Source organism: Protopterus annectens, chromosome 1.part0, assembly GCF_019279795.1.
Source record: "Protopterus annectens isolate FY-2018-M chromosome 1.part0, PAN1.0, whole genome shotgun sequence".
NCBI lineage: Eukaryota > Metazoa > Chordata > Ceratodontiformes > Protopteridae > Protopterus > Protopterus annectens.
In genome coordinates this window covers 985,968,185-985,989,634 of record NC_056725.1, presented here as the reverse complement: position 1 = coordinate 985,989,634, position 21,450 = coordinate 985,968,185, and positions in this window count along the sequence as shown.

The window sequence follows — 21,450 nt, the reverse complement described above, 5'->3', positions numbered from 1 at the left end:
TCTATAGGAGTCAAAAGTCAGCTTTGGAGACGTTTTTCAAGGTGATTATCTTTGCAGTGGGTGTGGGTGAGATGTGGATTTCCATGCTGATGAATTTATGGTTGGATCTGACCAGGTAGGGATTGACTACTGTTGTCAATCAACGGTCCCATAGGTCAGTAATCAACACAGGTCAAGGATGTTGCTTCCTCTAATGGGTGGCAGACTGAGCTGGTCCAGAGCATTGTAACTGATGAATTCCAGGAAGCATTAGGCCAGTGTATTGGTGGTTGAGTATCATTCCCAATTGATGGAGGGGTAGTTGAAGTCTCCTAGTATGAGAGTGTTGGGTTTGACCTTGAAAGATTCCAGGGTGTTGAGGAATGTGGAGTGAGAATCTACGGACATGGATGTGGACCTATAGCAGTTTATGACCTGGATTGCACCATTACCCAATGTCAGTTGTACCTGAAATATCTCAGGTGGATTAGGCTGGAATACTAGTCCGGAGGTGTGTATATCCTTTATTAATATGGAGACACCACCACATTTGGATCTGTGGTCCATGTTTTGGGGCTGACAGGTGTGGAATGAGTTATAGCCTGATAGTGCAGGGGTGCTGTCTGCTGCTGTAAACCAGGTCTCCATTACAGCACAAATATCAATGTTCTCCATTTTGAAGAGTGCTTCACGTGGCTGCATTTTGAGTTATGGATGTCTAGTGTTGAGCAGCATGACCATCATACTGCATATATGTACAGCTGTTACAGTTGTACTTTGATTTGGAACACCACCTAAAAATGCACTATAGATGTGGCAAAACACTTAGCCAGTACCTGGAAACCTGGGGTGACAGATGCAGGACATCTCTGGCAAGCCATCGCAGTCTGTCAACCATGTCATCCCAAGCAGACATATACTGGATCCTCTGAGAATGACAGCAGACACTTAAGCCAATTGTTGAATTCAATCATTTGTTGCTTGTACTGCGGTATCAATCTGGGTGATAGTAGTATACTCCTCAGGGCTACTGTCATACCTGCTGGCTCACATAGTCTGAGAGCTCCACCATGTCTCATTTCATGTAGATCAGGGAGGTGTATCTCAGGTTATTCACACACACATGGACAATGACAGAGTGATACTTGTAGTTGTGGAGTGACCTGGCTGGGTGCGTTATGTGTTGGATTCTGGCACCTTATAAAAAGCTGACTGTTCCGTTTTCCATGTTTAACCTACTGAGTGTGATATCTGTGTGCCTCACTATTGAGTCACCTATGATTACTGTATTAGGCAAGGTAGTTAGCCTCAGGGGCTTAGGTTGAGGGGCACACTGTGTAGGTGAGATATGTGTCCTGTGGTTTGTGCTGTGTTGTGGTGGTCAAATGGGTGTCTGTCTTTGTAGATGCTGCTGTCTGGGTAAATGTTTATTGAGAGCTTCTGTGAAGGTGGGAGTGTGTTTTTTGTTTCTATGTCAGAGCTGTGATAGTGTGTGCTCAGGAGGGGTATGTGTTCCTTGTGGTGTGGTGCAGGTGTTGACCCTTTTCCTCTTGACCAGCTAGTCCATTCTTTGCTGGAGTCTGCATATCTTCCAATTTGGTGATATAGGGTTAGTTAATGACCAAAAGCACAGAGAACTGCACTTTAATCATGCCAGGAGAGGTAGTCATAACTAAGTACTGGAGCTAATTCCATCACAAATGACTACAGCTGATGGCTCTCAGGTGTGCGGGAATAATTGATACACAAATCTGTTGAATTGCAAAGCTTTTAAGCTATTTGAAGTGCAGGAGAGAAGAACTAGCGAGATGTAAGGGAAAAACTGAAGGCAGACTTCCTGGCACCTGGAACAGTTTACCTCAGCTGTGCAGTTATCATCACCTTTGGCCAGTTGTCAGGTCAGTAAGCTCTGTAGTACATCTGATAATTGTGTTACACTATAGTACAAATAATTAAATGGGCAGGGGTTCTAATCTCAATACTGGCAAGTACACATGTGTGTGTGTGTGTGTGTGTGTGTGTGTGTGTGTGTGTGTGTGTGTGTGTGTGTGTGTGTGTGTGTGTGTGTGTGTGTGTGTGTGTGTGTGTGTGTGTGTGTGTGTGTGTGTGTGTGTGTGTGTGTGTGTGTGTGTGTGTATGTGTGCGTGTGTGTGTGTGTGTGTGTGTGTGTGTGTGTGTGTGTGTGTGTGTGTGTGTGTGTGTGTGTGTGTGTGTGTGTCTCTGTGAATCATATATTGTGTGGGTTATACCATTTTGAGATGTGTACCACCCTGTAAACTTCCCATCAACTTACTTTACTACACCTGCTGATGTCATTCACCTTAGAAGTACCTTGGGACTAAGTCAAATTATGTAACCTCTGTGGTGCAGCTGATAACTATGTAACACTATATTAGTAATATTTAGATATGTAGGGTTTCTAATCTCAGTACTGGCAGCTGTTTGGATGAAAATCATATCCTATTTGGCTGATACCATTTAGATGTGTGTACCATCCACACCTGTTTACCACCTCCTGATGGCATTACTTTATATAGTGTGGTAACAGCACCTGCCTCACATGCAGCATGTTAAACCATTGTGCAGGCCATGCCAGTTCACTGTACAGATGTGTATGGAATATCCAGATGTTTGCAATCTATATGTGGTCCGTGTCCCTTAATAATGCCTTTGTATGTGATATTATTGTCAAATCAGCTACAGTGAGTGCAGTGACACACATGCCAGCGTCAAGTATCATACCTGACTGGACCATGATGCTGATACAATGTCTGTTCACACTATCACGTGCCTAGGCTTGTAGGAGCAATACATGACTCCATATGCTATTTCTGGTGGGTTAACTCACAATTCATGAAGGCATTCAGAACATTATGTGTTGTAAGAGGTAGTGTGTTATGTCCCATGCATATAATCTATGTGGGGCATGTCATGTGTATGTAGTACTACAGTACAACAAAGTGGTAATGTAGATTTACTAATATGTCAATTGCCAACTGTGTTTATGTTACTGTATGCACATCTCCTGTGTCAATCCTTACTGTGTGTATGCAAAGGATATACCATTTTGTCCCCTGGTCTACCCGGTGAACTCAAGAATACATACCACAAACCTGTCATACACAATATCATGCATGCCCTCATTAACTGTATCAAGATTGAGTGTATGGGAAAGAAATGTCAGGGCCAACAGGTGTTGACATGTGAATCTGTTGCAGTGAATGCAATGACTACACTTGTGAGGGTCCTGCTGACAGTACTGCAGTAACCTGTTCTGTATGTATGAGCCTGTGGTACTACACAACACTGAGGTGACATGCAATAGGCTAACTGTCTGTGACAAAGGGCATGTATGAAAGGTCACACTGTCTGACAACAGTGTCCCTCACACACTGTTGCATGCATACACATCAGGTACATGTACATATAGAGCTGTACCTTGCCTATGACATGGTCTGTGTATTCTCACTCTGCCATACTTCCTTTTGGTAATGTCTGCAGGACCACAGCCTGCAGACACAGAGACACCTGGAACACAAACAGAATACAGCATGTCAGACTACATTCAGTCAGTGGCACTAACAGCAATAAAGCATCCGGACTTAAAAGGTACATACATCTGTATGTGTCCCCATAACAAATGCAAGCAGACAGCACCTTACATAGTATTACATAGCTACACTGTACTATATTCACCCTGTGCATCTGACCAATATTAGCATGTCCCTGCACTAATGTTATGGATGATAGGGATGTAGCTCAGGTAGCATCATATGCACAGGGTGTGGTGTGGGTTTGCTAGAGGCCTAGGCTGGGCCATATGGTTGACATCATGTCTGTGTGTTTGGAGGGCTATCCAATAGATATGCTGTGATGAGATGCTGTGTGTGTCTGAGGGTGACTTGTCTGTGATACAGGTGTGTGTGTGTGTGTGTGTGTGTGTGTGTGTGTGTGTGTATGCACACAGTCACACCATGTGACTGCCCTACACAAGGGTATGTTGGACAGCTATGGACCATACATGGCAGGGTGGGGTCTCCAATTCACAATCTCCAGTTACGGGCATGGGAACTGTTCCTTCCAGAAGTATCACTGGCACCACCAGTTCCAAGGCCAGATGCAGTACTGATTCCTGATAATGACTGCTGTCTGCTGGATCCATGCCTCTGACAGGACTGGCCAGGACCATGTGCCCATGGCCTGCTCTGGTGTGATGTGGACAGCAAACCCCCTTTGGTAGTGCTGGTGTCACTGCCAATACAGGAGTGTGAAGGGGCATGGCCCCATAGACTCTCAGCTGTTTTTGGTGCTGACCTACGTCCACATGACCAATGCCCATCTCTCACCACACTCTCTAGCACAGACATTCCATGGTTAAGGATTGCAAAGGTCTCACCCCGTTTATTCATGATCTCAGTATTTTGACACGTGGCCTCAACAACCTCATGTATGTCGCCATGTAAATCAGGAAGAGTTGCATCCACCACCCTGTGTATTTGTCTGGTGTAGCATTCACTACATGCCTATGCATCCATAACAGCCCAAAACATTCATCTGGTGACACCTGCTGTGGCACTTCCAACAGTGCCTTGATGAACAGCAGCCCTCCTGAGAGCACCCCTGTCAGTCCGCCTGTGTGGGACCTCATCTGCACTCTGGCTATGGACAGTGTCTACACTCACATTTGCCATAGTCACTACTCTAGCCTGTTCCATGCCACCACCTGCCAACTGTCCATCATATGTGGCCACTGGTGATGGAGTATGTGTGGGCATTATCACTCTGTGCACCGACAGTGTGGACAAGAGTGGGATGTCAACCAATAGCACAGATTCATCCCCTGACAAACCCACTTGTACTTCACTATTCCTATCATCATTGTCAAAGTCTGCAGAGACAATGATATCAATTTCCAAGCAGGAGGGACCCCAAATTCCATCACCATATATAAGGGGAAGACAGCATATGTACATTAATACCTGCACTTTGAGGTTGGCTGGTATACACACACACACACACACACACACACACACACACACACACACACACACACACACACACACACACACACACATGCATGTATGCACATGCGCACATACACACACACACACACACACACACACACACACACACACACACACACACACACACACACACACACACACACACACACACACACACACACACACACATATACACACACACTTACAGGTGAGATGGCACAAATCTGTTACGCAGGTATCACATTACCCAAATGATGACATGCATGACACACGGCCCGCAATATCATGCATTGCAGCCAGTTTTACTAAATATAACTAAAAAAATAGTGCTCTGGGATATGTGAGTAGTGTAATAGGTGATGACCTTTCCCCAGCACAGACTGCACCCATGTGCACACCATTGCTGTTCATTTGTATAGCACAGTGGCAAGTACTACAGAACATACCTCACAACTGTACAGATCCTCACATGATGTGTATATGTGTGGCTCATATGTTTGCTCTGTTCATCTTAACCCATGTGTTTGTCTGATAGATAACTGGGATGATCTGAGGAGTCATGTCACTGCTTAATGTCATACATTTGAGTTTCAGACCTCAAAAGCAGCAGTAAATGTGTAGTCACACAATTCCTGTTCCACACCCAACCTTCTAAGCTTACAGTGGATATGATAAGTGTACATAACCCTGTTAACATATAAGATGAGACTGCAATAATGCATTCCAATATATTACCCACCTTTCTTGTGACATATGACCTGTGCCTTCCAATCAATAAACAAACAAATGTGTTACTTGTAAAATATAATGACTGAAATATGTACAATATGGTGGTTGCATAAGTGTGCACACCCTTAAAATGATATTTTGTTGAAGCACTTTGTAAGTGACTTACAGCATTCACCCTTCTTGGGAAGGTGTCTATCAGCATGTAACATCTTGACGTGGCATTATTTGGCCACTCTTCCTTGCAAAGGTCCCCTAACTCTGTAAGATAGCAAGGGCAGCTCATGTGCACTGCCCTCGTCACATTTTGCTAATGGGCTTAGGTCTAGGCTCTGGCTGGGCCAATCAACCTTGAATGTGTTCAGGTGGAGCCATCCTTAGGTAGCTTTGGATGTATGCTGTGGGCTTTTGACATGTTGAAGGCTGACACCCATCCTCATCCTCAGTGTTTTGGCAGACACCTGCTGGATGTGGGCCAGACGTGAGTGTTATTTTGAACTGCTCAGAATTCCCACCACCATGACTACAGGCCCAGTTCTGGCTTTAGAACAGCATCCACACAGCAGGCCAATGCCTCCAGCATGATTCACCATGGAGATGGTGGTCTTCAGGTGAAGAGAGGTGTTGCTTGTGCACCACACGTATCTTTTGGTATTGTGGCTCTGAGATCGATGCATAGACTCATAACACCATAACACAGTTTCACACATGCCTTTGGGAAACTTGATGTGCTGTATTGCAAGTTGTATGCACCCCTGGATGTTTGTTGGTGTGGCGAAATTCTTCCATTTTCTGACCCTACCAATAGGCCAGACTTATGCAGAATACGGGAGATTGTTCTCACATGTAGTACATGACACCAGTACCTGGAAGAGATTCCTGCAACTCCTCAGTGTTGCTGTATGTCTCCTGGCAGCATCCTTGAAAAGGTTTTGACATGTCTTTTCATCAGTTTTGGAGGGACGTCGGGTTCTTTTAAACAGCACTGTTGTCCCATATTCAATCCACCTTTTGATGACTGTCTCCACTGTGTTCCATGGTGTATGCAATGCTGTGGTAATGTTGTTGTACCATACTCCTGAGTGATAGTTTTCAAATATGAGATCTCTTTGCTACTTTGTAATCTGTCTGCAAGCCATGGCTGTTGCTGTTACAAGAAACTGAGCAAATGTCATGAATATCCTACTTAGACAGCAGACTGTTATTTGGTATTACTCAAAGTGCCTTTAATTGATCAAAGGTGTGTACCCAAGCAGACTGAATGCAGTCAGTAAATCACAAGCTGTTGCAATACAATATTATTAGAAGGGTTTCACAAGTCTGCATCCAGCTTATTGTAAGGTTTGTATACTCCATATTTGGTGCCCAACAGATTGGTTGATTTTACAAGTGAATTGTTCATGTTATGGGTCACATTAAATGTTGCAAAAGTTGTGGACTGACATATTGTGGTTTCAATTTGTATATATCATGAACACCTGGCATCTTAACAGGGGTGTGTACACATTTTATATCCACTGTATAAGAGTAATGTTTTACACATTTCCCTAGGTTAGGCCGTTTGTCCCCCCATTTTGCTGGTCTCTGTCCAGACAACTTGCGCTGACAGGTTGTGAGGTATGCTATAGGAATGTTACATTATCTTTAGATAGGTCCCTTTGGTGACCACTGTGATGCAATGCAGTTAACCCCACCACAAATGAACATGCGCATAAAGCAGTATGGCTATGAGTGATAGTTGTCTGCATGCTGCCCCATATGCAGACCAGAGGGACCTTGCTAGTTGTGGGAGAGAGGTATTTTCAGCAGACTCACAATGGCATTGGTACAGGATGGATTCAGAATGACTGCACATTTACAGTAAAACCCTCAATAGTACACAATTTGCTGTCCTTCACCATAGATGTTCACTTTTGTGTATTACAAAACCCCATCCACAACTGCAACCTGACACATGCACGTAGATACTCTACAGATACAAGTATGTTTGCTACACTAGTCTACTAGTTTCCACTGGAGACATAGCTGCACAGTCCTTGTCCATTGTCTAGGTGCTACCAATCTCCATGATGTGGGGGTCTGTACCCTGATGTTGTACTTGGATTTGTGCCACAAGGTTGGCAGAGAGCTCTTCGGTGGGTGCCATTGGGGGTTGTATGGCTGGGCCCCGACCTGTGGCTGTGTGGTCCCTACCCACTGCAGCAGCCCTTTCCTGGGCATGATGAATGAGGTTGGTTGCATGATGCTGGACTTGCTCATATGTATGTGTGTACTGGCCGACATCGTTTACTGTGTGGACAAGGTCATCCTGCAGGACAGTACTCTCCCAGAGATGTTGCTGGCTTTGACCAAACAATACTGAATGGTGCTGTAGTATGGCTTCACTGATGATGCTGGTTTCTGCTGCTGAAAATGTCGGCCTTCTCTGATGTGACATTGCACTTGGAAGACATAAAGATATGCCTTATAGAATACAGAGCCCCTTTTTGTATGTACCTCACAAGACATCTACAACAACTGGAAAGGCTGCAGAAATACCTCACAAAGAGTATTACTGGCCTCAAACAGATGCCCTATGCAGACCTTCTCAAAAAACTCCAGCTTTACTCTGTCGCATATCGCCTACTCAGAGGTGATCCCTGCCTAACATACAAAGCTATGTCAAACTCAGAGCTGTTGGACATGCTCCACATAAAGAAATCCCAATCCTTTTGAGCTACGTGCTCTAGGGACTTAAACCTTGTCACCACAATAAACAGGACATGCTGGTGGGATAGATTCCTGTCCCAGAGACTTCCCAAATTCACTACCTATCTATATCAAACAAAGCTCCTCATTAGCACTCTTTAAGAAAAATCTTGATGATTGGATGGGAGATAGGAAATTCACCCCAGGGGTCACATCTGTGGCTGTGCTAAACATGGGCACAGGAAAATAATTTTCTTGGGTGGTGAAAGCCACGTGACCTTTTTGGCTAGGCTTATATAGGCCCTAGGGCCAATAGTCTAGTACCTACCTATGAACCTATGAACCTATAAACAGAGAAACACATCACTGGACCCCAAACATTTGGCAACAGTATGTATAAAACATGCACATGTACCTTGACTATCAGTAGCCACCACTCACAACCACGCCATACCCTTGTAAACTATCAGCACAGTATCAGCTCGCATTGCACTCTTAGTCATGATGTGTCATATTCCCCTCAATAAGGGCCAGTTAATTGCATAATCCTCTATTCCTCATTCAGATATGTGTAGATTGATGACATTGTCCATCTTCCATGTGGAAGGGGTGTGGATATTGCTGAAGCTTGGTGTGACTACAGTGTGTAATGGAGCTGGAAGCACATGCCTGAGTTCATGTTGGATGTGGAAAGGGATGTTATCATGTCCCATGGATACTTAAATTTGTTGCCTTTCAGTAGGTAATATGTGCCTGCTGCATGGTGATGAGGGGAGGGGTGCAGGTGCTGTGTATATCTCCTTATAGTGATGCTGAGCCAGGGGGTGATGTTTGCCCTAACCCTATCTGCAGCAGGTTGCCTCTAGCTATGTTGTGTGTGTATGTGGTCTGATTGACCACCATTACAGGATGAGTTGGTTTGTTGCTTCTGAGATTGCGGAAATATGGAAATATGGCATTGTGATTGGCCTTGGTGGATGTCTCCAATTTGTACTCATAGTTAGCCTCACAGTAATCCATCTGTGACCTTATATGCATGTTCAGATAATGGCTGACTTGATGCCAGGGTGGTTCCTGTTCCTACTTTGCTTTGTACAGCCAATATAGGGACAAAGTTTCTGTTTTTTGTATTGCTGCTGTCCAGCAAAGGGGATTACTCTACAATGGTGTAGGCAGGTTTGACAACTAAGGTATTGCTGAGTTCATACAGCTATGTAGGTGTCTATATAGCTGTTTGTGGTAAGCATGGACACAAACTCATAACACAGTTGGACACCCCTCCAATTTCAAAATGATAATCATGTGTATTGTAGTACCCATGGCTATGTCAGGGCAATGCAACAACCAGTAGCTGTAAAAATGTCACTCTGTTGGATGCTGTTAGAAAAATATGTATTTGAATATATGTGAAATGCTAGTTTAAAAACAAAGTAGTATGTAATGCATTTTATTTTATTAATTATATAACAGAAAGGATAAAATTTATGTGTAAATGCAAGTAGTTTTGAAACTGCAGTGTGACTTGTAGCAAACTGACCTCTGACCCTGGCAGTTGCTTGCTTAGCAAGTTTTAATGTTTATGCTTTTTACAAATGATTATCTGCTGGGTCAGGAAATTAAATATGTGAAATAATGAAATTTTTTGCTCTTTTCTACTGGGATGATTTGGCCTTGTATATGTGTTACTAAGATAGAATGCAGCTGGTGGGAATGTGTTACAGTGAACAAAGATGTGTATTAAAAGATTGAATCTGCTATTGTATTTAAACTGATGTGAAACCTTAAAGAAGTAACTTTACAGAAAGACATTATGTCTGACCAGGTGGATAGCAAGGCCGTATTGTTACCAGAGAAAAACTTTTTTAAAATATAGAGCATCAGCAGTTTTTATGAATAGAGGACTGTAAGCTAAAGTGATGTAGATGCCCTGTGACATACCACGTCAGTAAGGTGGGCACAGCTTGAATGTTAAGACTATAAAATTGTATGCTTTTTGTTTTTATGTCAGAGAAAATTCTGTACTTGTACGTTTTTTGCCCCCTGGTGTACACTAGTAAACTTTTGAACCTGAACCTCCTGTGTATTAAAATTTTATTTAACAGTTTGGTCCTTCTTAGCCGGAATTCCCTCAGACAGCTGCAGATCAGAGTCTACCGGTGGTCGAATACTGCGCAGGAGAAGTTACCAAAATGGTTCTTCTTGGGTGAAAAGACCTCAGACTAAATTGTCGTTTAAAGAGGCTGGCCACTTTTTGATCTGTGGCCGAAGAGCAGATCCTGAACAACTCAATACCGGAGGCTCAGGTAAAAAAACATTGCCTTTTTTCTGTTTTAAATCATGCATACATACCAGATAATAGACATAAAATTGACAACCACCTAGAGGTAATTCAGCAAGTATCAGCCATGACTGAACCAGGCCCAAACCCACTGATGAACTTTTTCCAGAATCTATTTGGGGGTTGGGGTTCCATCCTTATAAATATTCTGATTGCCATTTGTGTGGGTATACTCCTAATAGGAGCATGTGTTTGCTGTGGAATTCCCTGCAAAAAAAGACTAATCAAAGATTTTATTGATGTATCTGTTACTGAAACTTTGTACCAAGATATTGAGCTTGAAAAATTGATCTCAGACGACATTTTTTCTAAAGTATAGATTAAATGACTCACCTAGCTGAAAATCCTTAGTGAAAAAAAGTTGGGAGATGAAATGACATTATACATACTTCAAAATAAAATAAAAAGTATTAATAGGAGGGAAAATGTTAGAAAAATATGTATTTGAATATATGTGAAATGCTAGTTTAAAAACAAAGTAGTATGTAATGCATTTTATTCTATTAATCATATAACAGAAAAAATAAAATTCATGTGTAAATGCAAGTAGTTTTGAAACTGCAGTGTGACTTGTAGCAAACTGACCTCCGACCCCAGCAGTTGCTTGCTTAGCAAGTTTTAATGTTTATGCTTTTCACAAATGATTATCTGCTGGGTCAGGAAATTAAATATGTGAAATAATGAAATCTTCTGCTCTTTCCTGCTCGGATGATTTGGCCTTCTATATTTGTTACTAAGATAGCATGCAGCTGGTGGGAAAGTGTTACAGTGAACAAAGATGTGTATTAAAAGATTGAATCTGCTATTGTATTCAAACTGATGTGAAACCTTAAAGAAGTAACTTTACAGAAAGACATTATGTCTGACCAGGTGGATAGCAAGGCCGTATTGTTACGAGAGAAAAACTTTTTTAAAATATACAGCATCAGCAGTTTTTATGAATAGAGGACTGTAAGCTAAAGTGATGTAGATGCCCTGTGACATACCACGTCAGTAAGGTGGGCACAGCTTGAATGTTAAGACTATAAAATTGTATGCTTCCTGTTTTCATGTCAGACAAAATTCGGTACTTGTACGTTTTTTGCCTCCTAGTGTACACTAGTAAACTTTTAAACCTAAACCTCCTGTGTGTTAAATTCTTAATTTTATTTAACAGATGCACAATAACTAAGATTATACACATGTACAAAATGTACAGCTTCTTTAACTGACATTTTGCATCCCATGTCTGTTGTTATGAGGAGGCCAAATACACCTACTCATACTGACATCTTCACAGGTAATACCTCATATACATTTCTGTTCTATGTCAGTATGGCACATTGTATTCACACTGTATTCACATTCTTGTTGCCCAGTCATCCCTCTCAACCCGTTAGAGCAGCACATCTGTAAGATACCACACATACATGGGGGGGATGGGACAAAATTAGTGACACTGTCTTAATATTGCTTTAACACACTTGTGTCATTCGATAACACAGTAGCCTTTGCACTGGCAGGCATACCCTGGAGGATGTACAACACCCATATGCCAGGAAGAGAGGAGAAAGGCTAGGAGTGTGGTAGTAAGGGCAAGAACTTTTAATGTTAGCAGTATGACTGGTATAGGAATAGAGGTAGCTGATATGATGGTCAGAGGATGGGTGACATATTGTGTGTGCAAGAGACCAGATGGAAGGGGAGTATGGCTAGGTGTATGGAAGGCAGGTCACAATTTTGCTATCATAATGTGGATGGGAGGAGGAAGGGGGTAGGGGTTTCCTGAAGTAACAGTATTCCAAAAGTGTTTTTGGAGGATGTCATGAGTGTCCAATAGAGTGATGTTTATGAAGCTGGAAACTGATGATGTAATGATGACTGTTGTTAGTGCATATGCTGCGCAAGTTGGTTGTGTGATGGATGGGAAAGAGAAATGTGAAGTCAGTTGGATGACATGCTGATGACTATACCCAAGGGTGACAGAGTGGCGATTGCAGCAGAATTCAATAGGCATGGTGGTGAAGGGAACAGAGGGGATGGGGTAGTGATGTGTATGTATGGTGTTAATCAATGGAATGCAGACGGTTAGATGGTAGTGGATTTTGCAAAAAGGATGGGCATAGCTGTGGTGAATACGTACTATAACATGATAGAGCAGCATAGGGTGACATACAAAAGTGGAGTAAGATGCACACAGGTGGGATATATCCAATGCAGGAGGGCCAGTTTGTAGGAGACTGGACACTCTAAAGTGGTGACAGGGGAAAGTGTATTTAGGTAGCATAGAATGTTGGTCTGTAAAATGATGGTGATCAAGAGGAGGAGGACTGTGAGGGCAGAACCATGGATCAAATGGTGTGAACTAGAAAATGGTGATTGTGAGATGGAGTTCAGGGAAGAGTTAAGACAGGCACTGGGTGGCAGTGACAATTTACCAAATATCTGGGTAAGTACAGCAGAGCTAGTAAGGGAGATGGCTAGAAAGGTGCTTGGTGTGACATGTGGATGGAGCAAGGAGTACAAAGAGACCTGATGGTGGACTGAGGGAGTACAGATCAGTATGCAGAGGAAGAGGTTGGGGAAGAAGGAGTGGGATTGTCAGAGAGATGAAGAAAGTAGACAGGAGTATAATGAGATGAGGTGCGTGGGGCAGAGAGAGGTGGCAAAGGCTAAGGATGAGGCATATGAAGAGTTGTATGACAGGTTGGACACTAAGCAGGGATGAAAGGACTTGTACTGATTGGCTAGACAGAGTGTCTGAGCTAAGAAAGCTGTGCAACAGATAAGGGTGATAAAGAGTAATGAGGGGAACGTACTCACAAGCAAGGGGAGTGTGTTAAGCAGATGGACAGAGTACTTTGAGATGCTGATGAATGAAGACAATGAGGCAGAAAAGTTTGGATGATGTGAGTATGGTGAATCAGAAAGTGCAATGGCTTACAAAATCTGCTTTGCTGGGCTACTTATTGCTTAGCATTTATATTTGAGCAATGCTTACATCAGGTTAGCAGAGCTGAGCACTACTTAGCATTGCTCACATTTCATTTTATAAAGTATCAGGACTGTGAGTTTGATTTCTCATTACTGACATATTATAATTTTATAAAATTTTAGGTTTACCTTCCATGACATCCTCCTATGTGCTTTCATTGAATTATATTCTTGTGTGACTATACTGTATGGGGCACATGTGTTTATATGGGGGGTTTGTTTCTTTTCTAGATTGACATCTCACTTTTGGACATGCTACACTACCCTGACAAAAAAGGTTGCTACATAATTTAAATTTACAAATATAATTTTAACACTACTTTCCCATAGAAAAATAAGCTGCCTGTCTTGGTGTTGAAACTGTAAACATCTGCATGTAAAGCTGGGACTCTCACCACTACACTATCTCAGTTTGGAAAGTTCACCTCTATATTTACATTTATCTCCTAGGGGATGTTTAAGCTATGCTAAGAGGATAGCCATAAGACACACACCTGCTTAGCTATTCTTAAACATTCCTTAGGCTTAAAAAAAGTTTGTATTATTTTTATATTATTATGTTATATAAATAAGTCTTGTGGTGTTCTGACAACTCATTGAGAACTGCAGTCATGACATAATGGCATTCATTTAGCTTTAAGGCTTCTATCTTTCAGGGACTCCTGCTAATACATATCCTGTTATTTATCAACTTTCTAAGTGTTTGAGGGCAATTTTGCAGGCATGTCCCTAATTTAGTATTTATTCCCCCCATCATTTGTGCCTTTGTTAACATGGACTGCTGTAAGGGAATATTGGCATATATTTGCTTTCAGACTTCTATCCTTCAGTAACATTTACTAATGCATGTCCTGTTCTTTATCACCTTTCTGTGTTTGTGGGGCTGTATAGTGCTTTTTCACTTTTGGGGGATTTGTCCCCTGATATGTGTACATTTGCACACATTTCCTGCTTTAGCAGGTTACAGAAGTGCTGTACAGCATTTTAGCAATGCAGGAGGTGTGTCACAGTACCTGTCACACACACCCTGCATTGCTTTCTTTTTACCATTTTTACTTCAGTGTCCATGGACACTGAAATTATCTTTTTTTTTTCATTTCAGTGTCCGTAGACACTGAAATACTGGCATAATATTAGAGTGAAGCTCTAATATTATGCCAGTTCAGCTTAGAAAGTGCTATATGGCACTTTATGAGTCCAGGTGGTGTATTTAGTGTCCATGCACTACTTTCGCACACCCCCTGCACTCGCTCATGGTTCATGTCCATATAGGAAATACAGCAGTGCACCTTCATGAATATTCAAGGCATGCTACTGTTCTAAACAGACATGAGCCACTCCTTACACGATTAGTCTTATTCTTGCATGGAGTTTCTTGAATCTGGGGGAGTAACTTTGTAACAGAAAGTAGAGAGCACTGTTTATAAGCAAGAGGTGGTTAATTGGGTCTCAGCAAAGCTGATCCTGGGGCTGCTCATCTTTGATGTTTTTCTTTTTTAAATCAGACAACATAAGGGCACAGGGAATGGAATCAACTTATTAAAAGGTGATCATTGCATTAAAAGGAAGTTAGTCAAGGCTAGTCAAAGTGGAGCAAAAACTCCAAAGGCATGTATCAGGTGGACTGGACACTGTAAATTTGCCCCTAGAAGTGAGTGTGTGTATGAGTGGGTAGTAGAGATGAGTTACCAAGGCAATGGCATAAATCTTGGCTCAAGATGATTGTCATTGTTGACCCTTTTCCCGTTTTTGAGGATGGATGGATGGATGGATGGATGGATGGATGGATGGATGGATGGATGGATGGATTGATCAAAGTGGAGCAAAATACTACACCTCAGAACCAAATAATCACAATGCAGAAAAAATACCACTGGGATGAGTGACTCTATAAAGCATAGATAAAGAAAACATTTTTGCATTGTAATAACAGCAAAAACTAACTAGCTGTAATAAAATAAAAAAATAAAAGCATTGCCAAGGCAGTAAGATAATGGTTAGCATCCTGTGAGAAATAGACTGCATGAAAAATAAATGTTTTATAACCTCTCTATAGATCACTCATGAGACCACTACTGAGCATTTTTAAAATTTTCATGTGCCCATACCTTGAAGTGAGATATAAAAGGAAATTGAAAGTGCTATTAGTTTTGCATTTGACTATATTGACAAGCAACCACTAGGGGGGATACTAACAGATTACTTAAATGCAAGGAATTAAATTAGTAAATTGGTAAATGTTGTTGGGTGATAAGTACCCAAGGTTAAATGACTATATTATTATTAAAGCACCAACATTTTAAATATTATGGTTTTAATGTATGCTATTTTACTAAAAAAATTGCAACTGAGAGTATTTATTGACACATTGCACTTGCTGCATGGAGACAAAAACATGCAAATACAGGATTTTGCCTAACTACTAACAGGAAGTATGCTATTCTTATAATATTCTACAAGCCATGGCCTTCTCTGGCTGACGTAATTAAACACAACTTTCAGTATTGTTCTACAGCAGATGTTACTCAGAATTTCTGCTGACATGACTGGATTTATGAAAAACATTTTGAGAAAAACAACCTGGCCTTGGTGGGTCCTAGCCTCCTAGCCCATTACAAACTTCTATTGTGTAGTTCTAATACATGTGTTACATTTCAAGGTACTTTTCTAACTTAGACACAAGCAAATACTGATTGCAGTTCATATTTTCAAGCAGTCTTTGTTCTGATTATCTATAGCTTCTGCAGCTGTGTATTTTCCTCACAGCACAAGCGAAACTCCTTGTCTAAGTCTCATAACAAGTGATACATCTATTCATTATATTCCTGACACAAGAAGAACTTATCTGCTTTCCTGTAGATTTCCAAAGCATAAGCAATAGCTGTGCATATTTCATGACAATACAAGGTTAGAAAGCTTCTGCAATTCATACAGATTTTATGCAGTGTGAAATAGAATAAATGTGTTAACCCTTTTCAAGCCTTAAATGCACTAAGCATATTACTAATACATACACTAATACATATTTTTCTGACATTTCCCCCCTTTTAATACTTATATTCTACTTTCAAAATAAGCATAAACAGTTTTTTCTTCTCCTAACCTCTTCCTACTCAGGATTTGCAGTTAAGAGAGTCATTCAATTTAAACTTATGAAAGCATTTCAGTTTTTCAATAGTTCTTCAAACTCAGCACTTTGATATAAGGTTTCAGAAACTGACATGTCTATAAAGTCTTTAATCAGTCTTTTCATGCAGGGGATGCCACAGCAAACACATACTCCCAATAGGAGCATTCCTACACAAATGGCAATCAGGATGGTCATTAGGATGGTGCCCCACCCCCCAAACCATTTCTGGAAAAAGTCCATCAGTGGGTTTGGTCCTGGTTTGGTCATGTCCGACACTTGCTGAATTACCTCAAGGTGATTGTCTATCTCGTGTTTATGGTCAGGAATATATGAACAGCATTCCTCCTGGATTAAAGCGCAAGTACCGCCTCTCGCCGCTAGGGTGAAGCCATGCGGTTTTGAAGCACTACAGTTCTCATGGCATTCAGTTCATCAGTCACCAATTAAAGAGCGGAAAACGTTGCATTGTTCATTACTTTGAGAAGTTTAGACAGTTTTCTCAGCTCCCAGATCGATTTCACTGCTCCATATGCTGTTGATATGCCTGCCCATGATATAACACTGTCACTCAAGTCCATGTGTGTCAGTTTATCGCCTATAGAATGATGGTTTTTCCAGCGTGCATCGATCTTGACTGCAGTGGGTGTTGACAGAAGCACTTGATATGGACCTTCCCACTTTGGTGACGTCCAATTCTTCTTCTTTATTGTCTTCACCAAGATCCAGGTACCTGGAACCACTGCCACTTCTGATGGTCTGGTTTGTTCTTTATCTGAAACAGAATTTGACTGCAAAAGATGTTTAGAATTCAACAAATTTCTCATATACTCTGCTAGTGTATAGTCGGCTTCCTGGTCTGCGGGCATGAGAGGTTTCCACTGAGGTATATAATAACCCTTCCAAATAGTTTTTCAAAATGAGTCAATCCTTTTGCATTCAGAACAGTTCTCATGCTCAACAGTGCCAGGGGCAGACAGTACACCCAATTTCTCTGTGTTTCTGCTATCAACTTCCTTAGCTTACTCTTTAAAATACCATTATGCCTCTCTACTAACCCTGCAGATTGTGGATGATATGCACAATGATTTTTTAAAGAAATACCAAAATGTTTACTTAACTGTTGTATGGTTTGGTTCACAAAGTGTGTACCGTTGTCACTGTAGATCCTTTCCGGAATGCCGAATCTAGGGATGATTTCTTTAATGAGAACTTTTGCTACGGTAGCCGCATCTGGATTTTTAGTCGGAAAGGCTTCCACCCATCTGGAAAACATATCTACAATGACAAGACAATACTTCTTATTTTCACATTTGTTCAATTCTATGAAATCCATACAGATAGTATGAAATGGCTACGGTGGTGTAGGGAAACTCCCTTGCTTGGGATTTAACGCCCCTTGTGCATGATGTTTGTTACAAACGTTACACATCAAACAAAATTTTTTAGAGTAGTTTAAGAATTCATATGTCGTGAACACTCGGTTCACCAGCTGTACCATCCACTCTGTTGAGACATGGCATTACCCATGGCTCAACAAAGCTGCATATCTAAACAAATTAGATGGTAATATCAGGTTCCCTTCTTTAGAGATGTACAGCCCCTTTTCCAGAATTGCTCCTCGTTTTACCCATCTTTGTTTTTCAGCTTGCATAGTAAGTGTCTGCATTGTCTTTAACATTTCTAAGTCTAAAATCTCAGAGGGTTGTAATTCCTCATTCAAAAGAAATACTTCTGAAGCTGCCTGTTTTGCAGCTGTATCAGCTCTTGCATTACCTTTTGAAATCCTATCCTGTTGTTTGGTATGAGCTGTGCATTTACAAATAGCTACTTTCTGAGGTAACTGAATAGATTCTAAACGATCTAAAATAAACTGTGCATGATTGATTGGTTTGCCAGTAGATGTTATCATTCCTCAATTTTTCCACTGTTGCGCAAAAACATGTACAGTAGAAAAAGCGTACTGGCTGTCATTACAAATGTTCACACATTTACCCTTTGCTAAGGTACATGCCCATGTCAAGGCAATCAATTCTGCTGCCTGTGCAGATAAATTGTGTGGTAAGGGTTTCGCTTCTATAATCTCAGTATCAGTAACTACTGCATATCCTACTAGGTTCTGTCCTGCAGGACCCCTTTTGCATGAGCCATCCATGTAGTATGTCACCTCGGCATCATCCAAGGGGACATCCGAAAGATCTTTTCTAGGCAGTGTTTTTTTGCTCAATCACCTGCATGCAGCTGTGCGGTGTGCCATCTGCAGGGGTTGGGAGCAAGGTAGAAGGGTTCAAAGTCATGCATCGTTCAATTGTCATATGAGGTTAGCTCAACAATATAGTCATACAGGAAAGATGCCCAGCAGGGGAAAGATATGCTACTTTCTCTTGCAGTAAAATAATCATGACTGCATGAGACACTCTCAAAGTGAGAGGGTGGAATAAAACTACTGAGGCTGAAGCCTGTACTGCCATTGCAGCTGCAACTACTGCTTGTACACAGTGAGGTAAAGACCGTGGAAATAAGCAATAAGGGCGTTGCTTGTCCAACACTGATGTCATATAACCTGCTGCGTCATCTACAGTTTGGAAAAAAACCGTTTATGAAAGTAAGTTTGGAAAAAAACTAATGAGATAAAACCTGTTGGTTGCATTTCAGTTGCCTTGCTTTTAGGGTATCTCTGTAGATTCTGTTTGTGCTGCCATAGGCTTTGTAGCTTTCAGGTATATCAGTGGTTATTCTTTGCAGATTCCAATGCAGAGTCTCCGAGTTAAAAGCAAAAAATTAGAAATTATTTCCTTAATCATAGTTTTCCTTGGGTTGTAGTAGTTTTTAAAGTTGTTAAATTTTTCTGTCCTCATGTCCTACCCTCCTACCTCTGGATATTACATATCCTAGGTATTTAACTTGTTTTTTTTTCCAGTTTTTTCATTATTTTTGTTTTTTTTTTTTTACCTTCAGTGGTTAAAAGTGTAAATTGTAATAGGTATCTCTATTTAATTTTTCGTGTGTTGGGGTGGGGCAGCGGATATCATCAATAAAAAGTAAAAAATCTCTGCCTCTTGGTGGAGTAAATCCCACCACCGTTGCTGCCATTTCTTGTGAGAATCTCCGGACTTTCACAATATTCCTGTGTAGTAGAGTATATGTATATTTTTTTCCCTGGGATGTATCAGGGTCGTGATGCCTCTGAGTCGATGAAGAATTTGACTTCACTTCTACCAGGAGTGTAACTTCTGGTTTCGTGGTCTGCTAAATAGATCTCAAAGTTCAATAAAGTAAATCCACCCTTGTCTGTTTCGTGGTTTGCCTCTACAAAGACATGGCCTTCTCTGGCTGGCGTAATTAAACACAACTTATTTTGAAAAAAAAAAACCCCCTTGGTGGGCCCTAGCCCATTACAAACTTCTATTGTTTAGTTCTAATACATGTGTTACATTTCAACGTACTTTTCTAACTTAGACACAAGCAAATATTGATTGCAGTTCATATTTTCAAGCAGTCTTTGTTCTGATTATCTATAGCTTCTGCAGCTGTGTATTTTCTCACAGCACAACCGGAACTCCTTGTCTAAGTCTCATAACAAGTGATACATCTATTCATTATTTTCCTGACACAAGCAGAACTTATCTGCTTTCCTGTAGATTTCCAAAGCATAAGCAATAGCTGTGCATATTTCATGACAATACAAAGTTAGAAAGCTTCTGCAATTCATACAGATTGTATGCAGTGTGAAATAAAATAAATGTGTTAACCTTTTCAAGCCTTAAATGCACTAAGCATATTACTAATACATACACTAATACATATTTTTCTGACAGAACCAATCAACAGAACTCAGCAGATGACAATTTTTTTTGCATTAACATTTCTTCTTTATTCTTAAAGTGACAAACAATCAAAAAAGCTACAATTCAAAAGTTCCAATTCACCCTATTCACCCTCCTTTACAAGTGTATGAGAGACTTTGTGAAATAGACATTCGTAATTTAAGTTACGATGATGTGGTGACAAATCTAACAAGGCATGTGAATGAAAGATTAAAGAAAATAAAAATGAATGACAATATAAGAATTATTAAAACTGATAAGGGGGTGGTATTTTCATCATGGATAAAGGTTTTTATATTGAGAAAATGAGGGCAGTTTTGTCTAGTACAGCATATAAAAAGGTTTCTCTTAATGAAATAAACGGAGCATATAGGAACATTAAAAATGAATTGAATTATTTATTCATTGATGGCAGTATCTCAATCAATGATTTTAAATTTACCTCACCTCAGAACACCAACCATTTTTGGACTCTCCAAGATCCATAAAGATTTAATTAAGTCACCCATGAGGCATATTGTAGACACGAGGGGATCTATTACATACCCCTAGCAAAATATCCAGATATTAAGTTAAAAAATATATATTCTGATGAAACTAATTTATGTAAGGACTCATGGGATTTTCTTGAAATAATTAATAAACTTAATTACTCAGATTCTGGGGTATTTATCACAATTGACATCAAGAATTTGTACACTGTTATACCCCACGATCTTGGAGTAGAATGATTCTGTGAATACTTAGTGGATAAGGGAATACCTCATAATGTTAAATGTATATGAGATT